Source organism: Cynocephalus volans, chromosome 7, assembly GCF_027409185.1.
Source record: "Cynocephalus volans isolate mCynVol1 chromosome 7, mCynVol1.pri, whole genome shotgun sequence".
Lineage (NCBI taxonomy): Eukaryota > Metazoa > Chordata > Mammalia > Dermoptera > Cynocephalidae > Cynocephalus > Cynocephalus volans.
In genome coordinates, this window is record NC_084466.1 from 298,663 (window position 1) to 320,749 (window position 22,087).

Here is a 22,087-nt window from a genome sequence, read left to right on the forward strand (position 1 = left end):
GTTTTCAGTTCACATGTCTTTCATCTCTTTGGTTAAGTTACTTCCTAAGTATTTTATTCTTTTTGATGCTATTGAAAATGGATTTTTTTTGTAATTTACTTTTTACATTGCTCATTGTTAGCATATAAAACTGCAACTGATTTTTGTGTATTGATGTTGTATCCTGCTACTTTGCTAAATTTATTTATTAGTTCTGACAGTTTTTGTGGAATCTTTAAGGCTACCTACATGTAAAATCATATCATCTGCAAACAGAGATAATTTTAATTCTTTTTTTTAACTTTAAATGCCTTTTATTTCTTTTTCTTGCCTAAGTGCTCAAGCTAAAACTTTTACTATTATGTTAAACAGAAGTGGCAAAAGCAGGCATCCTTGCTGTGATGATTAATTTTAGGAGTCAATTTGACTACATTAGGGAATACCTAGAAATTTGGTAAAACATTATTTGGGGGTATTTCTATGAGGGTGTTTCCAGAGGAGATTAGCATGTGAGCCTGAGTAGACTGATTGGGAAAGATCCACCCTCATTTCGGGTAGCCACGATCCAGTCTGCTGGGGTCCCAGAGAGAACAAAAACAAAGGAAAAGGCAAATCTCTTTCTTTCCACTGAAGCTGGGATACACTTTTCTGTCCATGGATATCAGAACTCGAAACACTTCAGCCTTTGGGTTCTAGAAGTTATACTGGTGGCACCTCTGTACTCTCAGTCCTTTGGCTTGGGACTGAGAATTACACCACTAGCTTCCCTGGTTCTGAGGCTTTCAGTCTTGGACTGAGCCATGCTACCAGCATCCAGTTTGAAGATGGCCTATAGTGGGACTTCTCAGCATTCATGATCACATGAGCCAATTCCCCTAATAATTCCCCTCATATATTTATATACATGTCCTATTGGCTCTGTATCTCTGGAGAACCCTCACTAATATACTTGCCTTGTTCCTTATCTGGAGGAAAATCTTTTGGTCTTTCACCATTGACTATGATATTTGCTATGGGTTTTTCATATATGGCTTTTATTATGTTGAGGTAATTTCCTCTTATTTCTAGTTTATTGAGTGTTCTTATTATAAAATATTGTTGAATTTTGTTAAATGGTTTTTTTTAATCAATTGAGATGACCATGTGTTTTCATTCCTTCATTCTACTAATATGGTGTATTACAATGATGGATTTTTGTCTGTTAAAACATTCTTTCATTTCAGGAATAAATCCCACTTGGTCATGGTGTGTAATCCTCTTAATGTACTGCTGAATTCAGTTTGCTAGTATTTTGTTGAAGATTTTTGCATAAGTGTTCATCAGGAATATTGGTCTGTAATTTTTTGTAGTGTCTCTGTCTGGTTTTGGTATCAGGGTAATGCTGGCCTCATAGAATGAGTTAGTATGTGTTTCCTCTTCTTAAATTTCTTTTTAAATGAAGTACAACATGACCCTCCACTTAAATTTTTCAGAAAAGTTTGAGAAGGATAGGTGTTAGGTCTTCTTGAAATGTTTGATAGGATTCACCAGTGAAGGACTCATCAGGTCCAGGCTTTTCTTTGGAAATTTTTGATTACTGACTCAATCTGTCTACGAATTACAGTTCTATTCAGATTTTCTGTTTCTTTGTGATTTAGTCTTGGTAGGCCTTATGTTTCTAGGAATTTGTCCATTTCATCTAGTTTACCCAATTTGTCGGCATATGATTGTTCATAGGACTGTCTTGTAATTCTTTTTATTTCTGTAGAATCAGTAGTAATGTTTCCACCTTCATTTCTGTTTCAGTAATTTTAATCTTTTTTTTCTTGGTCCATCTAACTAAAGGTTTGTCCTTTTGGTTGATATTTATAAAGAACTAACTTTTGGCTTTATTGATTTTCTCTATTGTTTTTCTATTCTCTATGTCATTTATCTCAGTTTTAATTTTTATTATATTCTCCCTTCTGCTAGCTTGGGGTTTAATTTGTTCTTTTTCTAGTTCCTTAAGTTGCAAAGTTAGGTTTTTGATTTGAGATTTTTTTATTTTTTTAATGTGTGTTGATAGCTATAAGTTTCTCCGTTAGCACTGCTTTTGCTGCATCCCTTAAGTTTTAGTATGTTGTGTTTTTGTTTTCATTCATTTTTAAGTATTTTCTAATTTCCTGTGTGATTTCTTCTCTAACCCATTGGATGTTTCAGAGTATGTTGTTTAATTTCTACAAATTTGTGAATTTTCCAGTTTTACTTCTGTTATTGATTTCTAACTTCATCCCATTGTGGTCTGAGATGATATATTGTATATTTATCTTTTTAAATCAATTGAGACTTAGTCTGTAGTCTAACGTATGATCTATCCTGGAGAATGCCTCATATGCACTTGAGAAGAATGTGTATGTTGTTGTTCAGTAGACTGTTCTGTCTGTGTCTGTTAGATCTAGTTGATTCACTATGTTGTTTCAGTCCTTTATTTCTTTATTTGACCTCTGTCTACTTATACCATCCAATATTGAGAGGGAGTACTGACATTCCAACTGTTATTGTAGAACTATCTATTTCTCCCTTCAATTCTGTCATTTTTTGCTTCATATATTTTTATGGTCTGACATTAGGTATGTAAATGTTTATAATTCTTATATATTCTTAACGTATTGAACCTTTTATTAATATATAATGTCCTTCTTTGTTTCTTGTAACCTTTTGGATTTAAGGTCTATTTTGTCTAATATTAATATAGCCACTCTGTTCTCTTTTGGTTACTATTTGGATTATCTTTTTCCATCCTTTCACTGTCAATGTATTTGTGTCTTTGGATCTAAAATGAATCTCTTGTAGACAACATATAGTTGGAAAATTTTTAAAATCTAGACAGCCAACATCTATATTTTGATTAGAACATTTAGTCCCCTTACATTTAAAGTAATTACTACTACTAATAAAGTATTTACTGATAAGAAGGGACTTCTGTCATTTTTCTATTTTTTTTATATGCTTCATAGCTTTTTCTGTCCTTCATTTCCTGCATCACTGTCTTCTTTTGTGTTTAGTTAATTTTTTGTAGTGAAATACCCTTTCTCCATTCTTTTCCTTTCTCATGTTCTTTTACATATATTCTATGGCTGTTTTCTTTGTGGTTACCATGGGGATTACATTTAACATCCTAAAGTTATACCACTCTAACTTGAACTTATACTGGATTAACTCTGCTGATTTAACAGCTTCAGCCCTACCCCTTTTGATTGTTGATTTCATAAAATTACATCTTTAGACATTGTGTGCCCCAAAACATAAACTAATAGTTGTTTGAAATGCATTAGCCTCTTTTTTTATATACACATTGTTTTATTATAATTGTTTCCTTATATGACTGTCCCTTCCTCTCCTGTGATGGTTAATTTTAGGTGTCAGCTTGACTAGATTAAGGAATACATTGCATTAGTCTCTTGAAGTATCCAGGAAGTAAAACACAGAGTTATAAACCAAAGTTACTATAATATTAGCTTTTAGATTGATAATTGTTTTTGATGTATTTGTCTCTTAAATCATGTAGAAAACAAAAAGTAGAGCTACAAAGCATTTTATAATAATACTATATTTTATATTGCTCTAGTATCTACCTTTATTGAGATCTGTATCTCCTCATATGGCTTTGAGTTACTGTGTGGTGTTCTTGCAGGACTCCCTTGAACACTTCTTGCAGGTCAGGTTTAATGATAATAAACTCCCTGAACTTTTGTTTCTGAGAATGTCTTAATTTCTCCCTCACTTTTGAAGAACAGTTTTGTTGGATATAGGATTCTTGATCGACAGTTTTTTACTTACAGCACTTTAAATATATTCACCCACTGCTTTCTGACCTCCAAACTTTCTGATGAGAAGTCTGAAGATAGTCTTATTGAGGATCCTTTGTATGTGACAAGTTGCTTCTCTATGCTGCTTTCAAGATTCTGTCTCTGGGTTTTGAAAATTTGATTATAATGTCTTGGTATGATTCTCTTTGAGTTCATCTTACCTGTAGTTTGTTGAGCTTCTTGGATGCTTACATGCATGCCTTTCATCAAGTTTGGGAAGTTTTCAGCCATTATTTCTTCATATATAATGTCTGCCCTTTCTTTCTCTATTCTCTTTCTGGAACTCCCACAATGCTTATTTTGGTCTGCTTGATGATGTCCCATAGGTCCTTTAGGCTTTGTTCACTTTTCTTCAATCTTTTTTCTTTCTGTTCCTCAGAGACAATTATTTTAATTGTCCTATCTTCAAGTTTACTGATTCTTCTGCCTGCTCAAATCTGTTTTTTAATTCCTCCAGTGAGTTTATTTCATTTATTTTAATTTTCTGCTTCAGAATATCTTTTAGGTTTCTTTTAGATTTTCTATCTCTTTAATGATAGTGCTATTTTGCTCAAATATCATTTTATTGACATTCTCCACATCTCCTTTGAGTTCTTTGAGAACCTTTAAGACAATTATTTTAAAGTCTTTGTTGAGTACATTTGCCATTAGTTCTTTTTCAGTGACAGTTTCTGTTGACATTGATTTATTTCTTTCCTTTGAGCCATATTTTTCTCTTTCTTTGCATTTCTTTAGATTTTTTTGTTGTTGAGAACCAATCATTTTCTAAAACTAGTTAAGAGATTTTATTCTAATAGTTATAATTACAGTTCCTGTTTGCTGCAATGAAAACTGAAAGCAAGAGGAGGAGGGGGGAGGGGAGTGTTTGTGTTCACTTCTGTTTCCAGAACTGACTGGACAGCAAGTCCAGTCCTTCACAGAGCCCATCCTTGCTGCTGGCACGAATGCACCAGTTCTTGTGCCACAGACAGTGCAGCCCTAGCTTGCCTGTGGTTTTGGACACACTTATGGTATGGGGGAGGTCCTGCTTATTGGAAAACTCAAGGAGGACCACATCCCAAGCTCATCCTTGGCCAGCATCCTCATTAGCTCCTCCTGGGCCTCATCCACACTCTGTCCATCATTGCTGCCCACCACAAAAATCAAAGCTTGTGGGTTCTGGAAGTATTGGCACCAGAGGCTGGATATGGTCCTGGCTGCCCACATCCCAGATGGTGAAGCTAATGTTCTTGTATTCTGAAGTCTCCATGTTGAACCCTGTGTTGGGAATGGTAGTTACAATTTCACTGAGCTCCAGTTTGTATAGAATTATCATTTTTCCTGCAGCATCCAGGCCAACATTTATTTTTTGCCCTAAAGGCTCTTGAAAAGGTTCACAAAGATATCCCTTTGCTTGGGGACAGGTAGAAGCAACATCAGCCAGAGAAGCCTGGGCAGCAGCTGCTCCAAGCCAGGCATTGGTTTTGCTCACACTGAAAACTGGTCATTTGAATCTAATAATGTGGTGACTCTGGAATCGGATTCTCCCCCTTCTCTAGGTTATGATGACTTTTGTTTTTGTTTTTGGATTGCTGTAGGCTGTCTCTGTGTTGAGAATCAGCCTCAGGTGTAAACTTAAGGTCTTCTCAGGTCTTTTCTGAGCATGTGCCTTTCCCTGGGCATGCATGGTCACTTTCTAATTTTCCCCCATGTATAAGTTGTTTTTGAATATCCTAGTCTCCAATGTCTGGCTCCCAAAAGGCAAAAAAGAGAAAGATGGAAGTGGAAAGAAGGGGTGCCAGCCCTTTAAATCCCCTGGAAATCACTTCAGCTGGAGGTGAGGGGCTTGCAACCATGGCTCCCCACCTCTTTTTCTGCACCTCTGTGATCAGAAGCACAATTGGCAGAGCATAGATCCCCAATATTTGGAGGAGAAGGTCCTCTTTGGCCACCCTGGCTTTCATAAGCTGTGTGAAAACTGCTCCAGAAACATGTGAATAACTCCATGCTATGGGCTAGGGATAAAAGCTTAAACTGACTATAATTAACCACATTTTACCACCCAAAACTTCCCCTGGAAGTTGCAAGCCTTCAATAGACTCCAGAGTTTCAAAATAGTCGTGTTAGGCAGATATCCAACACTTCCTGTTCTGCCGTCTTCCCAGCATCCTCCCTCCCTCCCTTTTCTTTCTCTCTTTTGTTGGGTCCTTTAAACTGAACAGGACCTTTAGGCCCTAAGTGTCCAGCACTGAGCTGCTGCCTGTCAAAGAGGAGAGTCTGAGTTTCAGATTCTCTGTGCCCAAGAATGCCAGGTAGACCCTGTTACCATGGAACAGATTCTTAACCAACATTCCTACCCCACTGCATCGAAGCAGGTGCACCTGTGTGAGCAGATGGCGTCCTCGACCTCGGGGCAGGCATCTCCAGTCTGTCTACTGCTCTTCGTTCTCTCCTCTTCTTCATGCCAGATTTAGCACCCTGTTTTCTTCTATTTCAGGAATAATTCCGATTTCTAAGATTAAAATATTAAGTAGGATGCCTTTTAGGATATCTTCTTATTTTTATTTCTGCAGCAAAAGTGATTCATTGAATTTTGTTTAATAGCTTTCTTTTAATAGCTGTCCACATAATTAAAGGTTAATAAAAATGCAGATAAAATTACTTTGTAAGATGTAAGTGTTAAATGTAGAAATGAGAGGATCTTTTCTCTGAACTTCAAGGTTTTACATATTAGTAACTTTTAGATTATAACCTTTACTATGAAACAGCGTTCACTGTGGCTGAAGGTCCTAATTTGAATGGATGCTTTAGTTTGTTTTTTTCTAAAGTGTTAGAATGAGTTGATTATCCCAAAGACCTATCCCAAGTGAACTCAGAACAAACCTCTAGCACAAGGCAACTCCTGGAGGCCAAATCCAGACTGTGCTGGGCAGTAACTCTGGGTCTTTCTCTCTGATCTTTCCTCAAATAACAAAACAGCAAACACTCTGCCATCCTCTTGAATTGAAATTATGTAAACAAAGCCAGTGTAGTTATAGAATACTAAATAGTTCAAGGTGAATAATACCTCCCAGGTACTGAAGTCTTGGTCTTTTGAAAGCCTCCCAGTATATTGCCCTAAACTTGAAAGTAACCAAAGAAAGCAGAAATAACTCAAAATCCTGTACTAAAACTAGGCCCTTACAGACTCTCAAAGTTTTATTTAAGGCTCTATTGAGCACATACTTCTCAACAGTTTTTCTGGATGTTTTCTCAACCTGCACTAAATTCTGGGGGCCAAACCACAGGTAGGGAGTGGGTGGAGGCAGATGAACTAAAACTTCAGCAAGAGGTGTCAGAGCCCCAAACTCACGCACTGAGGTGGCATCACGCTTGGTCAATTGTCCTGTGTGCACAAAGAGTAACTGTGTCTGCACGTACCCAAACCCACTTGGAATCATGTTGTCAAATGAAGCAGCCAAAACCAGACTGGTTTTCTGTCAGAAAAAGTCAGACAATTTTTCAGTTCAAATTACTGCATTAATACACAATTCAATGAATATAGTAAAAATGACTGCGAAATAAATTAAGGAATGCTCCCTGTAAGAGAAATAATGAACAGTCCAGATTATATACAGATCTAATGTAATTAACTTACTTTGTGAATAATGAAAAAGACAAATAACTATTTCAGTCTACTTGATTTATAATAATGCAAAATATTAACTAAAATGATTGAATTAGAAATATGACAAAATGGTATTCCTCCCATGTGTGCATGTGCAGAGCTCTGGTGCTGGGCTCCGGAATCGTCAAAGTCTGCCCTTCAGAAGTTAGAACGTGACTCACTCAGATACCGAGTGGGCACATGTTAGAGACGGATTTAACTCGTCAGCGAGGGAACCCAGAGGAGGGGACACCTGGTTCAGAGGGTCCGCAAGGCTGAGCTCACACAGTCGCTGGAGGAAGGAGAGGGGGTTCCGGCTTCTAGATACAAAAGTGGTTGATATCCTACAGGGCAATAAAATTGTAACTTTTGGGGTTGTCTCTTCTATTGAACAGAAATCGTGTACATCTCTGCTGGACAAAAGTCTGTAAGTTAACACAGAACTTCACAGAGCACTTGCCCTGATCAATAGGAAACAATACGTCAAGCATTAAACAGCCTGTCAGATGTGACCCAGAAAACCAGGTGAGCACTCTTTTGCTTTACTTCCAAGTTTTGGACAGTCTTTCAACGGGACTAATCAAATAAAAGTCAAATATAAAAGTGAAATGAAAATGAGAGTCAAGCCCACTCCTGCTTTGGAGTCGCCGTCCAGCTCCCGCACTGCAGCCGGTGTCCTCGGGAGGGCGCTCGCGCCTTCTCGGCGGCTGCCTGAGGACTCCCGGGCTCTTGTGAGACCCTCCCCGGCGCTGCCGAGGCTCTGCCCTGGGGTGACCCTCCGAGGTGGGACCTGCAGGTTACAGACGAGACGACGTGCCCAAGTCTGCGCAGGTCCTAGCTGCTGGCGTCGGGAGCAGAGCCAGGGCTGTGCGGCCTCACCCCGCTGGCGGGAGCACCGGGAGGTGAATTTCGGTTCTCAACACACTCGCTCGATTGCTCCTGTTAGAAACTCAACCGAACGAGACCCGTCAGCATCCTCCAGACCGGTTTTGAGGACGGAGGCATCATCTGCAGCCTATTTATCACTTTCCTGGTCTCGTCAAAGTGGATAAAGCCTGTTTTTATGGGAAAAGCGGACCGTGTGCTGCTGCGCTCCTGGTGCTCCTTGGCTGCTTGGTGGCTGTCACGTCGCCGGGGTCAGTAAGCTTGGTGCTGGGAGGCTAAGGCCGCGGCGGCGGGTGTCGGGGCGGAGACTGCGAGTGCGGACGCGGAAGACGAAGGAAACGCGCCTGCACTCCCAGGAGGCGGCCAGCTCTGAACCGCCCTGTGCGGCAGGCCTGAGTGTGGTCTCAGGGGGTGCGGGCGTCCCTCTGTGGGGGCCGGTGCTGTGCAGGCAGGACCTACCCCTCTCGGGGGTCTGTGCAGGAGGGGTTGCTCTGGACCCGCAGGATCAGGCCCAGGGGTCAGGCAGAGGTTCCACCTCAGTGAGAAAGAACTCGCGGGAGGGAAGAAGACGGGGTGCCTGGGCCCCCAGGAGCCTTTGGGGGTGGGAGTGGGGCTTCTCCTCTGCCAGGCAGAGCTGGCCCTGCTCAATGACAATCTAAGCGTCGCACAGCTGGCCAGGATGATGCGGGCGGGGACTGACGGACCTGCAACCCTCCCGTGCCTGGCACGGTGCCTGGGGCATTGCAGGCACTCGGTAAATCGTGGCTGAATACGTGAGAGAAGCAGTGAAAGGCTGCCCAGAACCTGACGTGGGCCAGCAGGTGCAGCTGAGTTCTTCATGCCTGGCCAGCTTGCTGTGATAGTGTGAAGCGAAACCTCTTTCAAACAGCCCTATGTGCTCCTGAGAAGGGAGCGGCAGAGGGCACTTTGCTCCATGCGGGCTGCCTCAAGAACAACAGCCACCTGCTCTGCTGGCCAAAAAAAAGCAGGCAGCCATGGTGAGCATGGAAATCACCCTGGTGTTGGAGACTCTGTGCTTGTGGATCTGGCAGAGGGAGCCGATGACTTCTCTCCTGCCCAACATTCTGTACGAGGTCTGTGGCCCAGGCTCGCTCTTGAGCATGGACTTCCACCACCTGGCCACCTCCACAACGGAGGTGAGGCACTGGCAGGGCTAAGGACCCACCACCTGAATGCTTGATGAAAACACTTTCTCAGGTGCTGGGAATAGCAAGCCCGGTGCTCAAGAACTTGGGCTATGAAGTCAGATCAGCCTCCGTCTGAACTTGCCTTCATCACTTACTGCGTGGATATCACCTTGGGCAAGTATTTTCTCATCTGTAAAATGGCACAGAACTGCAGAACCTACCTCATGAGGCTGTTATGGCATAAGATGGCATAGAGATTTCAGAACACTTGGTTAAGTGCCTAACACACTGAGCGCAATAAATTTAGATGCCGTTATTTATGCTCTGATTAAGTTGCGGTAACAAAAACTTTGACCATTGGTAGAGAAAAATAATATTGAAAATTTAGGATTTTATGGCTTTCCTCTGGCAATGAGTTAGGACATTTGAGAATTCCATTCTATCAAACATCTGAGCTGTGAAGAGCTAACTCGCTCTTCACTGAGAACACGAGTGTCTGAGCTCTAGGGGACTGCGAGTGGGATCTGATTTCACAGACACAGTATCAGCCCCCTCCTGCTGTCACCACAGGAGCAGGGCCTCAGGTCCCAGTTAAAACTACCCAGGCACCACATCCTCATCTAGAAAGACTTTCCTGCCTCGTAGGCTGGGCAAGACACCCCACCTCTGGCCCTGATGGACTTCATCATAATTGACTTTTATGGGTGGGTGTGTCTAGCTCCAGAATATGACCCTTAGTTCCGGAATACAGAACCTTCTCAAATACACTACCCGGCATTTCCCCATAGGAACAATGTCACATACCAGTGACTCTCAAACCTGCCTGCACGTTAAAAGTTCTAGTGCCTGGGCCCCACCCAGACCAGTGAAATCTTTGGGGTTGGAGCACAGGCCTGTCTGCCTTGTAGACACTCGCTAGTGCTTCTGAAGACAGCTGTGATCAAGAACCACGGTGATCAGCCACGACTGTTACCCTCATCCTACCAGCTGCCTGTGCTATGGTAGGAGAAACTGCCCATGTGGGAATTAGAACACCTGCCTTCAGTTAAGAGAGGGCACCTTACCTCTCACCTGCATTGCCTTGTCTTTAAGTAGGGTGTTGGGCTGGGGCACAGACCTTTCAAGCCCATTGTGCAGACTGGGTCACAGACCCCTCGTGTAAGTCACGAGCTAGGTTAATTGGAAAAAGGTCCTGGGAGCAGCCGGCAAGGTTGACATGCTCCATTCTGACATGAGCTCAGCCCTCAGTTTCCTCAGCAGCAGCAGCAGTAGCGGCAACAGCAGTGGCAGCAGCTTATAGCAGCCTCTAGCAGATCCAGTAGCAGCAGTGGTCTGATGGCTTCCCAGGGGCGTCCTGAGGGCCCTGGCAGCAACAGCCTCCAGCAGCAGTAGCAGCCCCCTCATGGCCCCCCTGGGGCATCCTGGGGGTGGGGGGCACTGTGGATCAGAGCTGCTTATACTTTATTCTTAAGTCCAATAACCCAGGGACACTGGGGTGCCCACGTGCATCCACATCAGACAATAGCCAAGGAACACCCGGGCACATGTGTGTAGCTAACATATTCACAAACTAGGTCATGCTCAGCAAGATTGTGAACACCCAAAGGAGCCTGACCATTGTCTTTCACTTTCCTTACATGGGGATATGATGATCTCCACCTCGTGGAGGTGTTAGGGTTAAAAGTGATTAAATGAAAGTGGCTGAGCAAATTGTGAATCCGGTATGACCACAATGAAGCAGTAACACCCCATCACTGTATTTTTAGTCGTAAAATGCAAATCCTAATGATCAGAGAAAAGAGCAAAGAAGTTTGGTTCTGTAAGTTATGGTCTCTTCAGACTCGGGGATGTGGGGGGATTGGAACAGAGACAGGCTGGGTCACATGGTGCCCAGTGCAGGCTGAGTTTGGCTCTCCTGTAAGTGGATGTTCTTTAAATGTTTTTTCAACACTCCCTCAGAAGAGGCTGGGTGCCAGGTGGGCGGATGAGAAGAAACAGGCTCTTCTATTAGCTCCACATAATTTTAATCTTGGCTTTATTGCATTTAGTAATCTCTTACAAGATGGGTTCCTAATTTAGTAAAATAAGTCCTCATTTTGAGACATGAATTTCATATTTATTTGAATTGAAAGATGAAGTTATACTTTCCTGAGAAAAGCCTGATTTAGCTAATTGGTTTGATAATAAGGACTAATGGCAAAGGTTACATGGTGATGGAGTTTGGATGCATTGTCCCCTCCAAAACTCATGTGGAAATCTGATCCCCAATGTGGCAGAGTTGGAACCTGATTGAGTCATGGGGGTGGATCCCTCATGAATGGATTAATACTCTCCCTGGTGGGGGGAGTAATGAGTGAGTTCTCGCTCTATTAGTGCCCATGAGAGCTCGTTGCTTAAAAAGACCCTGGCACCTCCTCTCTCTCTCGCTTCCTCTCGCCATGTGATCTGCTCGTACCCGGCGGCTGCCTGCCACTTTCCACCATGAGTAGAAGCAGCCTGAGGACCGTGCCAGATGCAACTGTCCCAGAATCATGAGCCAAATAAACCTCTCTTCTTTATAAATTACCCAGTCTCAGGTATTTCTGTTATAGCAACACAAAATGGACTAAAACACATGGTGACTATTTTCCAGAAACTTCATGATTTAAATCTGTAATCTAAGGCTTTGGCAAAAATAAACACTCTATAGAAATATACTGGCAAAGATGTGCTGAGATTACTACTTTGACATTTTCCCCTGTAAAGCGAGGGCTTACAGACCCCTCGAGTCTGTTGCACAGACTGGGTTACAAACCCTCCAACCGCAGGTCTGTGAGCCAGGTAATAGGGAAAAAAAGGTTCTGGGAGCCGTGGGTATAGAAAAATGAATGGGTTTTATTCAGATCTAGGAGCAACTGTCCTAGTGGCTTCTCTGAGAGTTCTGAGAAGCACCGTGGATCAGAGCTGTTAGTCCTTTATACTTAATCCACAACCCTGGACACCATATGCACTTTACATTAAGTAGTAACAAGGAACACCTGAGGATATTTACAGCAAATGCTTGGCAAGGTTCTGAACATCCGAGGGGCCCTGACCATTTTCCTATTTTTCCCAACATCCCCCAGCCTTTCTGAGGATATCACACTAAACTGTTTGCCTCCAAGCATGAAAGAGCAGCAGGTATAACTAATAGATGGTAAATCCTGGGAAAACTTTTATGTTTATTTCTCAGACACTGAGAAACTGGATGACTCTACTGACTGAATAACAAATCCTTTCAAAAGTCAGGTGGTTTTCAGTTCTTTACTTTCAATAAAATTGGAAGAACTATTAGATGGTAGAGCATTAGAATTTTTGATTATAGGTAACTATGAAACACTTTGACATATAATTTGAAAGAAATTTAAAGAATTAAGTGGTATTAATGTAACAAAACTCTTTTCCTTATGTTGTAGGTCGGGGACTACACCAAGTGTCTGGCTGGGGCTATTGTCAGACTCCTGCCGTCGTAGCCAATTGTATTGTTAAAGCAATTCATAACTAAAGCCAAAATGTTTCATTATTTTAATTATACTAAGTTTTCCATTTGTACTGTCAGGGCTAGGGCTCAGACCCTTCAAACCATTTGTACAGGCTGGGTCACCAGACCCCTCACATGCAGGTCCACACTAGGTAATTGGGAAAGATCCTGGGAGCCATTGGCAGACGACATGAGCTCAGTCCTCAGTTTCCCTGGCAGTGGCAGCAGCAGCAGCAGCAGTGGTGGCCTCCAGGACCATCCCAGGGGCTCTGAGAACAACAGCAGCTTGTGGAAACAGCCTCTAGCAGTGGTGGCCTCTTTGTAGCACCCCACAGGGCATCCTGGGGGTGGGGGTCATTGTGGATCAGAGCCATTTGTCGGTTTATACTTAAGTCCATAATGCAGGACACCTGGGCGCACATGCACAATTACATTAGACAATAACCAAAGAACACCTGGGCGCACATGCATATTTCATCAGATGCTCAGCAAGATTCTGAACATCTGAGGGGCCCTGACAATTTTCCTATATTTTCTCTACATATGTGAACAAGGTTTCTCAGCAATTATATTAATAAAATTGAAAAACCAGAATAGAAGTGTCTAACACTGACACTCTTAGTCAATGTATTCATCCATCAATAGATAAACCAATTGGAAAAAATCCTCCTCTATCTGAGATGAATTATTGAAAGTTCTAAACATCCACGGAAGTAGAGAGAGTAACATAACGGACCCTCACCAGCTTCGGTGGTGATCAAAATCCTGCTGTTTTTAATTTGAGATGTATTTCTAACTACTTTACTTTTTATGTTTCTATAACAACTATAGAAATATTTAATATTTAATATTTAATATTTGCTTTGACCAATTAGGTACTATATGCATATTTTTAGTTCAGGGAAGTATAAAATATCTCAGGATAAAATTAAGTAAAGTTGAAATATGAAAATTCTTTAAGGAGATATAGGAGCAAAAGTTTTGAGGACCAGTTGTTAAGGAAACAGCAGCTGGCTAAGCATAAAACTTGGCCAGTTGGAAACTGGGACAAGTTTCGTGCTTTTCAGGCCCATGTAAATGCTACGTGTTGATTATGAGCCAGTCTTTTGGGAGTGGAGAAGGTGAAAAAGTCAGACCTGGTTTCCGAAGTATCATTTGGGTTTCTGAGAAATGCTGGCTGCGATTCTGGGGTCTGGAGCAGGGTCCAGCTGCTGCATTTATTGGTAAATTCCCATGTGGAGATTTCAGTGCAGGTGAGTGACCACCTGGGACAAGCCCTCCGGCGGGGGGCCTGACAGGATCCTGCACAGAGGGAGGGGGGAGGCTTGCCTCAGGACCATGTCACATCAACACCTATGGACCATCCAGAGGATTTAGCCAGATCCTGTCTTTATTGAAAATGTTGATATTTTGTTCATCATGGATTTTTTGTATTAATTTAAATTTTTAAAAATACTAAATTAAATTATTTTTTTTCTGAGGTTTTTGATGCCTCCTTAAATGTGGCACTCCAGACAAGCACCCCTCAGGCCACCTGCCACCCAGGCCATTTCTGGACTTGCTCTGAGAGCTCTTTCTTTTTGGTCTCCAGGTGGGCACCTGGGTCTACATTTACACCAGACTCTGTGTGTGCTTCTCTGGGCAGGTTATCTGGAAGTCACGGATGGTTTCTCTCCACCTGGAACAAGACATTCCCTTCCCAAGAGAACTGAGGAGACAGAGACTTCCTGCTGGACAAGCAGCAGCTCAGCGAGTACCAGGTTGGCAACAGAGAGGGAGCTCTGAGGGTGTGCACGGCACAGCTCTGAGCTGTTTTGGGCACCTGTGCACATGAGTGGCTGCTCCTTCATCCCTCCTTGAAGAAAACCCTTTGTTCCCAGCCTAGAGGCCCTGGTGGGAGACATTAGGGCTGCTGGCTGTGGTTCGCAGCAACCCAGTGGGAGATGATCTGTAGGCTACAGAGGCCTGAAAAGGCCCAGGCTGCCAAGGGCCTCATCTGTGGCCAACAGGGGTTACTCTCCAATGGCCACATGGTCAGGGGTGTCTCCAAGAGAGGAATCAGAGAAGAATGTGCTGGTTTATCTGCTCTGCAGGCGTCTTTCAGGACCTGTTATGTATCAGGAACAGCTTTGGGCCAAGGATATGACATGAACGACACAGCCTGCTCTGGTGGCATGGCGTGGCCAGTGCTGCGAGGAGGCAGCAGCACAGGAGGCCACTCCTGCAGGAAGCCAGAGTTCCCCAGGGAGGCCAGGACACCCCAGCAGCAGCAAGACTGGGTCTACAGCAGCCTCTCCACACTGTCAGGGACTGTGTTAGGGGACGTGTCCTGACTCAGGAGGTCTGCACGCCCAGGAGGCCACACCTCTAATGAGCTCCTGCATGCTGCTCCTGCTGCAGGGGTGGGGAGTGTGTGGGGAACAGGCAGGTGGAGGTGGAGGCAGCATCCACGCACTGAACAGAGTCAGAAGGGTGGAGAAGCAAGTGTCACTAACAGGAAAAGCGGTGGGAAGAAGCACTAAGTCCTGCCACTGTTCCTGGGGCACGGGCTATCTGACTACCCAGACTCACAGCTGTGCTGTCCCTACACTGGCCACCCATTGGTGACACCCATCCTGGTCCCCCATGGCCTCTCCTTGAAATAGTCAGATCCACAGTTGTTCAGAAGACACCAGCAAGCTGAGTCCTGGACGCACGTTCACCTGCAGCTTTCAGACAGAGGCACAGCCTTGCCAACAGAGGACGTTATCAAGCTTGGTAAGTGCCCACTGGAGGGAGAGTGACAAACGCACCTGTAGGGTCTTACAGGGCCTGAAAGTGTAGCTGTCTTCCTGGTAGTCCAGGGTCTCTGGGTCTGTGACTTACTCTAGTCTAGAAGCTGGTTGAAGGGCCATGGCTCTTTCATGGTTCTTTAAGTTGGGCCTATATTCAGCAGGTTTGAAAAAGATTTTAGCTATTCCTGCAAACCAAGCAGGAGTCCAAGGGGTAGATCACTTATTTCACCCCAGGACTCCACAATCAGTGATCCCCAAAGACCTCTGAGGCCGCTCTGCTTACTGTACCAGCCCTTCTGCCCGTTTTGGTAACTTCGCTAGTTTTGACTCTAAATTCTCAGATTTTCCCTTCTCCATTTAAATCAGGGAGCCTGTATTATTAGTTTCCTATTGCTGCTGTAACAAATTACTGTAAATTTAGTGGCTTACAATAACAGAAACTTATTCTCTTATAGTTCTGGAGGTCAGAAGCCTGAAATCAGTTTCACTGGCCCCCAAACCATGTTGTCAGTAAGGCTGCACTCCTTCCGGAGTCTCCGGGGAGAATCTGTCCCCTGCCTCTTCCAGCTTCTTGTGGCTGGTGGCATGCTGTGGCATGTGACAGCATCTCCCCAGTCTTCATGTTACCTTCTGTGTGTAAAATCTTTCTCTGTCTCTCTCTTATAAGGATGCGTGTGACTGAATTTAGGACTCACCTGGAGAATCCAGGATAATCTTCTCATCTTAAGATCCTTAATCACATCTGCAAAGATCCTTTTTTAAAACAAACAATCAAACAAACAAACAAACATATAAAGTAACATGCACAGGTTTCAGGGACTAGAATATGGATACCTTCTAGTGGCTATTTTGAGCCTACATTGATTGCAGTCGCTAAAGTGTTTTCAAAGACACTGAAGTTTCCTCACCAGTGTGTTTTCCAAGTTTTGTGGAAGAGAGTCGTCTGTGGCCATAGTCCGCTGGCAAGAAGGCTGGTGGCACATCACACATCCCGGCATCACTCTCCCCAGAAACCTCTGAATTGTGCTGGGAATTTTTGGCATCTTGACTTGGCCTGGCATGGGCACCTCTGAATTTAGGCTGCTTCTAACCAGCTGAGTAAGCAACTGGAACCTCTGTCAGATACTTAAGCTAACACAACTCCATAAGTTCAGCCCAACCTGGCATTCCTTTCGAAATTTCCTCTCCAGACTCCTGCGTGCAGATCACCTGCCCCGCGCCTTCCTCCCGTGCTGTGCAGGACTGTGCACTGGGCTGTGGCAGTGGCGCTCCTGGCTGCAACTGGGATACCAGCTGTCTAGGCTTTGCCGAAACCCGTCCCTACTTCGGGCCTGGGTGGGGAGAGCATCTGAAAACTGGCTTCCTCTGGGGAGGGAATGCAAGAGGGGCACTGCTTTGGGGCCTGGGGAAGGATCAGTGCAGGCTGGGCGTGGTGGGCCTGGTGTGCTCCGTCCGTCAGAGCCTCCTAAACGCCTCTTTCTTTCTGGATTGCTGCATCAACGTTCACACAGACATTTTGTGGCTATTTCAACCATCTGATGTAAGACATAAATTATCGTGGCACCTGCAGAGCAGTCCCACGTCTTCTGTTTTAAGAGTTTGACGTTTGACTTACCGTTTTCCTTGTCTAAGCTCAGCGCCGCTGGAAATCTCCACTTTGCCCTGCAACCCTGAGTTCATGACGCTTTCACACTGCTCGGTGGTGGTGGCCACGCAGCCTCCCCAAGCCCTGCCCATGAGGACAGTTCATTCCAGGTGACCACAGGTGGTCAGCCACTTCCCAGCGTGGGCTCTGGGCTTCCAAACGCCCATTCCTGGACATTAATGGGATTCTGACTCAGGGCAGGTACAATGTATTTTCTCCAATCTCTTCGTGTCTCAGTCGCCTCTACTGCTCTTTGTTTACCCGTTTCCTTTGGAGTTCTTAGTTTTAAGCAACAGAAACCAAGCCTAGATGCCTTAGGCAGAAAAGGGAAATTATTGAAAGATATCGAGTAGCTCAGAGAATCAATGGGATGCTGAGGGATGAGGCTCAGAGCAGAAGTTCGTGCTCTGAGCCACAGTGCCCCTGTCATTGCACCCCTGGAAGCTACCAGCACTCCCTGGACACCGCTGCCACAAACGCCCCCAAAATTGTCTTACCTCTGCCCCCCTCACAAGTCAGGAGTCTTGGGAAGGCTCCAGTCATGTGTCAGGGGCAAAGGAGTTTCCTAACCCCACGTGAGAGGTGGACCTGCCTTCTGGGGAGACTTTAAAAAGAAATGGGTATTCTTCCCAAACGGATGTGTACTTGGGAAGAAGGTGATTGATAAAAAGTGTTCATATTTCCTGCCACACTTATTTCAGCCCCACCCCTGTGGGTTGTAACTGCCCATTCCCTTGCATGCTTTTCCTGCCAGCAAGTGCATCAGTGAAGTCCGCGCCTTGTATCTGGCGTCCAGCCTGACACCTGCGCTGGGGAATGAACGAGGTCTCGGCGAGGGGCCTCTGGCACACGGAGGCCTCTTGTGCGGAGGGCGAGGTCACAGCTTCTGCACCTACTACTCCTTGGACAGGAGAACCCAGAAGTTACTTTTTTTTTTTTTTTTTAAAAGATGACTGGTAAGAGGATCTTAACCCTTGACTTGGTGTTGTCAGCACCACGCTGAAGGTTTTTCTCAGGGACGATGTCTTACCTTAGACACCAGTGAGATATCTGAGCGGACAGGTGGGCGTTTGGATCCAGAGGCCCAGAGGTACATGGGCACTGAGGACACAATTTGGGAGATACTGGCACAGGGTGGTACTTCAAGCCATGGAATGTATAAAATCGCCTGGGAAGAGAGTGTTGAGTGAGGCTGAGCAACGTCACTCTTGGCTGCTGCTGAGAGGCATAGACAAGAGCACAGAGGCTTGGTGAGGGCAGCCTCAGAGGACAGGGCCGTGTGGAAGGCAGCGCCTTCCGGACACACGGTGCTGGAGGGAGCAGAGGAGGGCCAGAGCCACAGGAGCGTGCAGGGTGGAGCAGGCTCTAAGAGAAAGCTTCAAAATGTGCAACGGGAAGTGAGAGCTCTACTCCCACAGTCCGACCTCTGTAATTGGCCGCGTGATCCATCAAAAATGGGCTAAAAATCTCTCCAGATATTCCTATGCACACACACACTCTGTGTGTCTATAAACTTTCAAAGCATAGATTTACGGAGTATTTGGCACTTTTAATTTCATAATACACTGTGGACATTTTAGTGCAGTATTCCGTCATGGAACTATAATTTATACTCATAAACATTTGCGTGGTTTCCAGTTTTCCTCTAGTACAACAGGGCCATAATGAAAGTCTGTTGTGTTTTTCTGTACTTCTGCAGGTCCATCTGAAGGTTGTAGAATTAGAAGTTCAAATTGTGGGTTTAAGGATATTCCCATTTTATGGTTTGATAGATACAGCAATTTTGCCTGAGGAGTTTTCTTCATAGCATAGAACAACCAAATTTTGTTGAATACTGACAGGTGACCCAGAAAGAGGGAGAGGCCGGAGGAGGCGTTGTCACAGCCCCTGCCGACCAGCATCAGGCCCTTCTTAACTTACTTGCTCTTAGTCCTCAGGTTTCCCGGGACCTGTCCCAGTCTGCTCGGGCTGCCGTCACAAAACACCACAGACGGGGCAGCTTACACAGCAGGAATTATTTCTCACGAAGTCTGAGATCAAGGTGCCAGCCGACCTGGTTCCTGGTGGGGACCCTCTTCCTGGCTTGCAGACGGCACCTTCTCGCTGTGTCCTCACGTGGAGAGAAAGCCATTTCTCTGGTGTCTCTTCTTTTAACAACACTAATCCTGTGGGATCAGGGCACCTCTCATGACCTCATTTCACCTTAGTTATTTTCTTACTTCAAATGCAGCCCCACTAGGGGTTAGGGCTTCAACATAGGAATTGGGGGTGGGATGGACAATTCAATCCACAGCAAGGCCTGACTCCAAATATCACGGTTCTATCATCTGTTAAGATGTCCTAGAAATACCAGCAGTAGGTGTCCGAGCAGCATCTCCTACATTGGCCCTTATGCCCTAAACTGGCATAAACATCCTATGTCAAACAAGTTGTTCCATTTTTGGGTTCAGAAAAGTACAGTCCTAGTGATGTAGGAAATGGCTACTCTATGATTATGTAATAGGGTTAATCTCACGTAGGCACGCTGCACTCGACACATTAATTTTCTATGTGATAGTAATTTAAAATTATTCTACTAAAATGCTGTTATCATTGAAAGATGCTATTCCTTCTACAGGGTAGACTGCTTGTGTTTAAATCGACCAAGAAATCTTTTATACTTTTTGTGATCCAATGTTGCTTACATAATTATTTTTCTTTCAGATATGTAATAGTGAGGAATTCTAGGAGAAATGTAGAATTTTACAAGATAAACAAGCTTTTGATACAAAGAAGATAGGGATAACCATTTATAATAAGCTACTGGATTTCCACCAAAATGCAGCCTAACCGAAACTCGCAGAGTAAACAGATGATATTTTTCTAAAATTAACTTAAGTGACAAAATGAAAAACTGAATTTTCGTTTAATATTTACTACCATTATCCCTTGTCTATAGCTGAGACTGGGCTGAAGCAATTACCTGGCGGCATTAATAAAGATAATTTATGTTAAAAAAAAAAAAAAAAAAAAAAGCCTCTCAACTCTGGAATGTTTCACTGAAAATAAACTTTTTCTTTCATTTTTTTTTTTTATTACTATTAGCACAGATCAAATACCTACTTTATTCACCACTTTATCTCTGACATGGCCTTAATTTTAAAGACAGGAAGAACAGAAAGTAGCCCTGCTCAGGGCACGGATCACATTGTGTCCTAGAGAGCGAGGTAAGCACCATCTCCCTTCGTCAGAAAGTAAAAAATCCTTTCTGGCAAAGTGCTGAGGACAGGGCCAGTGAGCTGCGGGAGCAACGGCCACCCCGTGGTGCGCACTCCTGGGGCATGTCCTCCCCCGAGATGCGGGGAACGCCCTTGTTGCTACAAAGGTCCATCGTCCCATGAGCACCTCACCTACTTCGAGCATGTCACCACCATGGGAGAGGACTGCTCTATACGCACTCTCGTCAGTCAAGTGAAAATCTGTTTCCAAAGACAATAAATGATATTCGCTGAGGTTCTTATTTCACATTGGATTTGAAGAACTGCTTGTCAGTTGATGGTTAGCAGTTACTAGCAAGGCTGAGAGCAACCAAAATACAGTCACGCGCCATGTAACTCCATCTCGGTCAATCATGAACCACATATACGACGGTGGCCCTGTAAGATTACAACACCTTGTCTCTACTGTACCTTTTCTATGTCTAGATACACAAAGACCATTGCGTTACGACTGCCCACAGCACAGCACATGCAACATGATGTGCAGGTTCGTTGCCCAGGAGCCACAGGCCATATGGTGTAGCTAAGGTGTGCGTTGGCTGTCCCATCCAGGTTTGTGTACATGTACACCCTATCATGTTTGCACAACAAAACTGATGCATTTCTCAGAACGCACCCGTCATTAAGTGAAGCGTGACCGTACCAATGGTTAATTCCTCTCCTTGCTATATTCATGCTTAGAATGTAATTATTGAAACTACTCAGTAGTTGAATAAAACCAAAGACTGAAGTCTATAATGAGAAACAATAGAAAATGTTAAAAGAAAGTTTTGCTAAGGAATTACTAAAAGTCCAAACAACACAAAGCCAGTCCTTGGGAGCCCCCGTCACACCGAGACCTTCAGTCTCTCGCCACAATCTTGTGTTGTAATTCCCATGGCATGTGGCATATCAAGGATAACGCTTTCCTTTTTTTAAAAAACCATTTCTTAAACATATGATAAACTCAAAGTTTTGTCGATTTTTTCATAATTGGTAGTAAAACTTTACACATATGTAAATAGCTTTTGATTGTACCAGCTGCTGTAGTTTGTATATGATTTGTCCCCACAAAGAGCATGTTGAAATCTGATTCCCAATGTGGCAGTGCTGGGAGGTGGGGTCTAGTGGGAGGGGTTTGGGTCATGGGGGCGGATCCCTCATGATTCAATTAATGCCAGCGGGGGAGTGTGTGTGTGTGTGTGTGTTTCCCACTCTATTAGTTCCCAAGAGAGCTGGTTGTTAAAAAGAGCATGGCACCTCCCATCCCTCCCTCCTGCTTCTGCTCTCGCTATGTGATCTCCTTACACACGCGGCTGCCCTTCTATTTTCCACCATGAGTGGAAGCAGCCTGATGCCCACAAAAGATGCAGCTGCCACAGAATTGTGAACCAAATAAACCTCTTTATAAATTACCCAGTCTCAGGTATTCTGTTGTAGAAACACAAAAATGGACTAAAGCAGCAGCC

At 44.1% G+C, this 22,087-nt stretch overlaps 1 pseudogene; it reads right to left on the reverse strand.

Annotated features, from left to right (window-relative positions):
* Positions 1–4,677: 4,677 nt before the first annotated feature.
* On the reverse strand, positions 4,678–5,264 carry LOC134382436 (ADP-ribosylation factor 1-like; annotated as a pseudogene).
* Between the last annotated feature and the right edge of the window lie 16,823 nt (positions 5,265–22,087).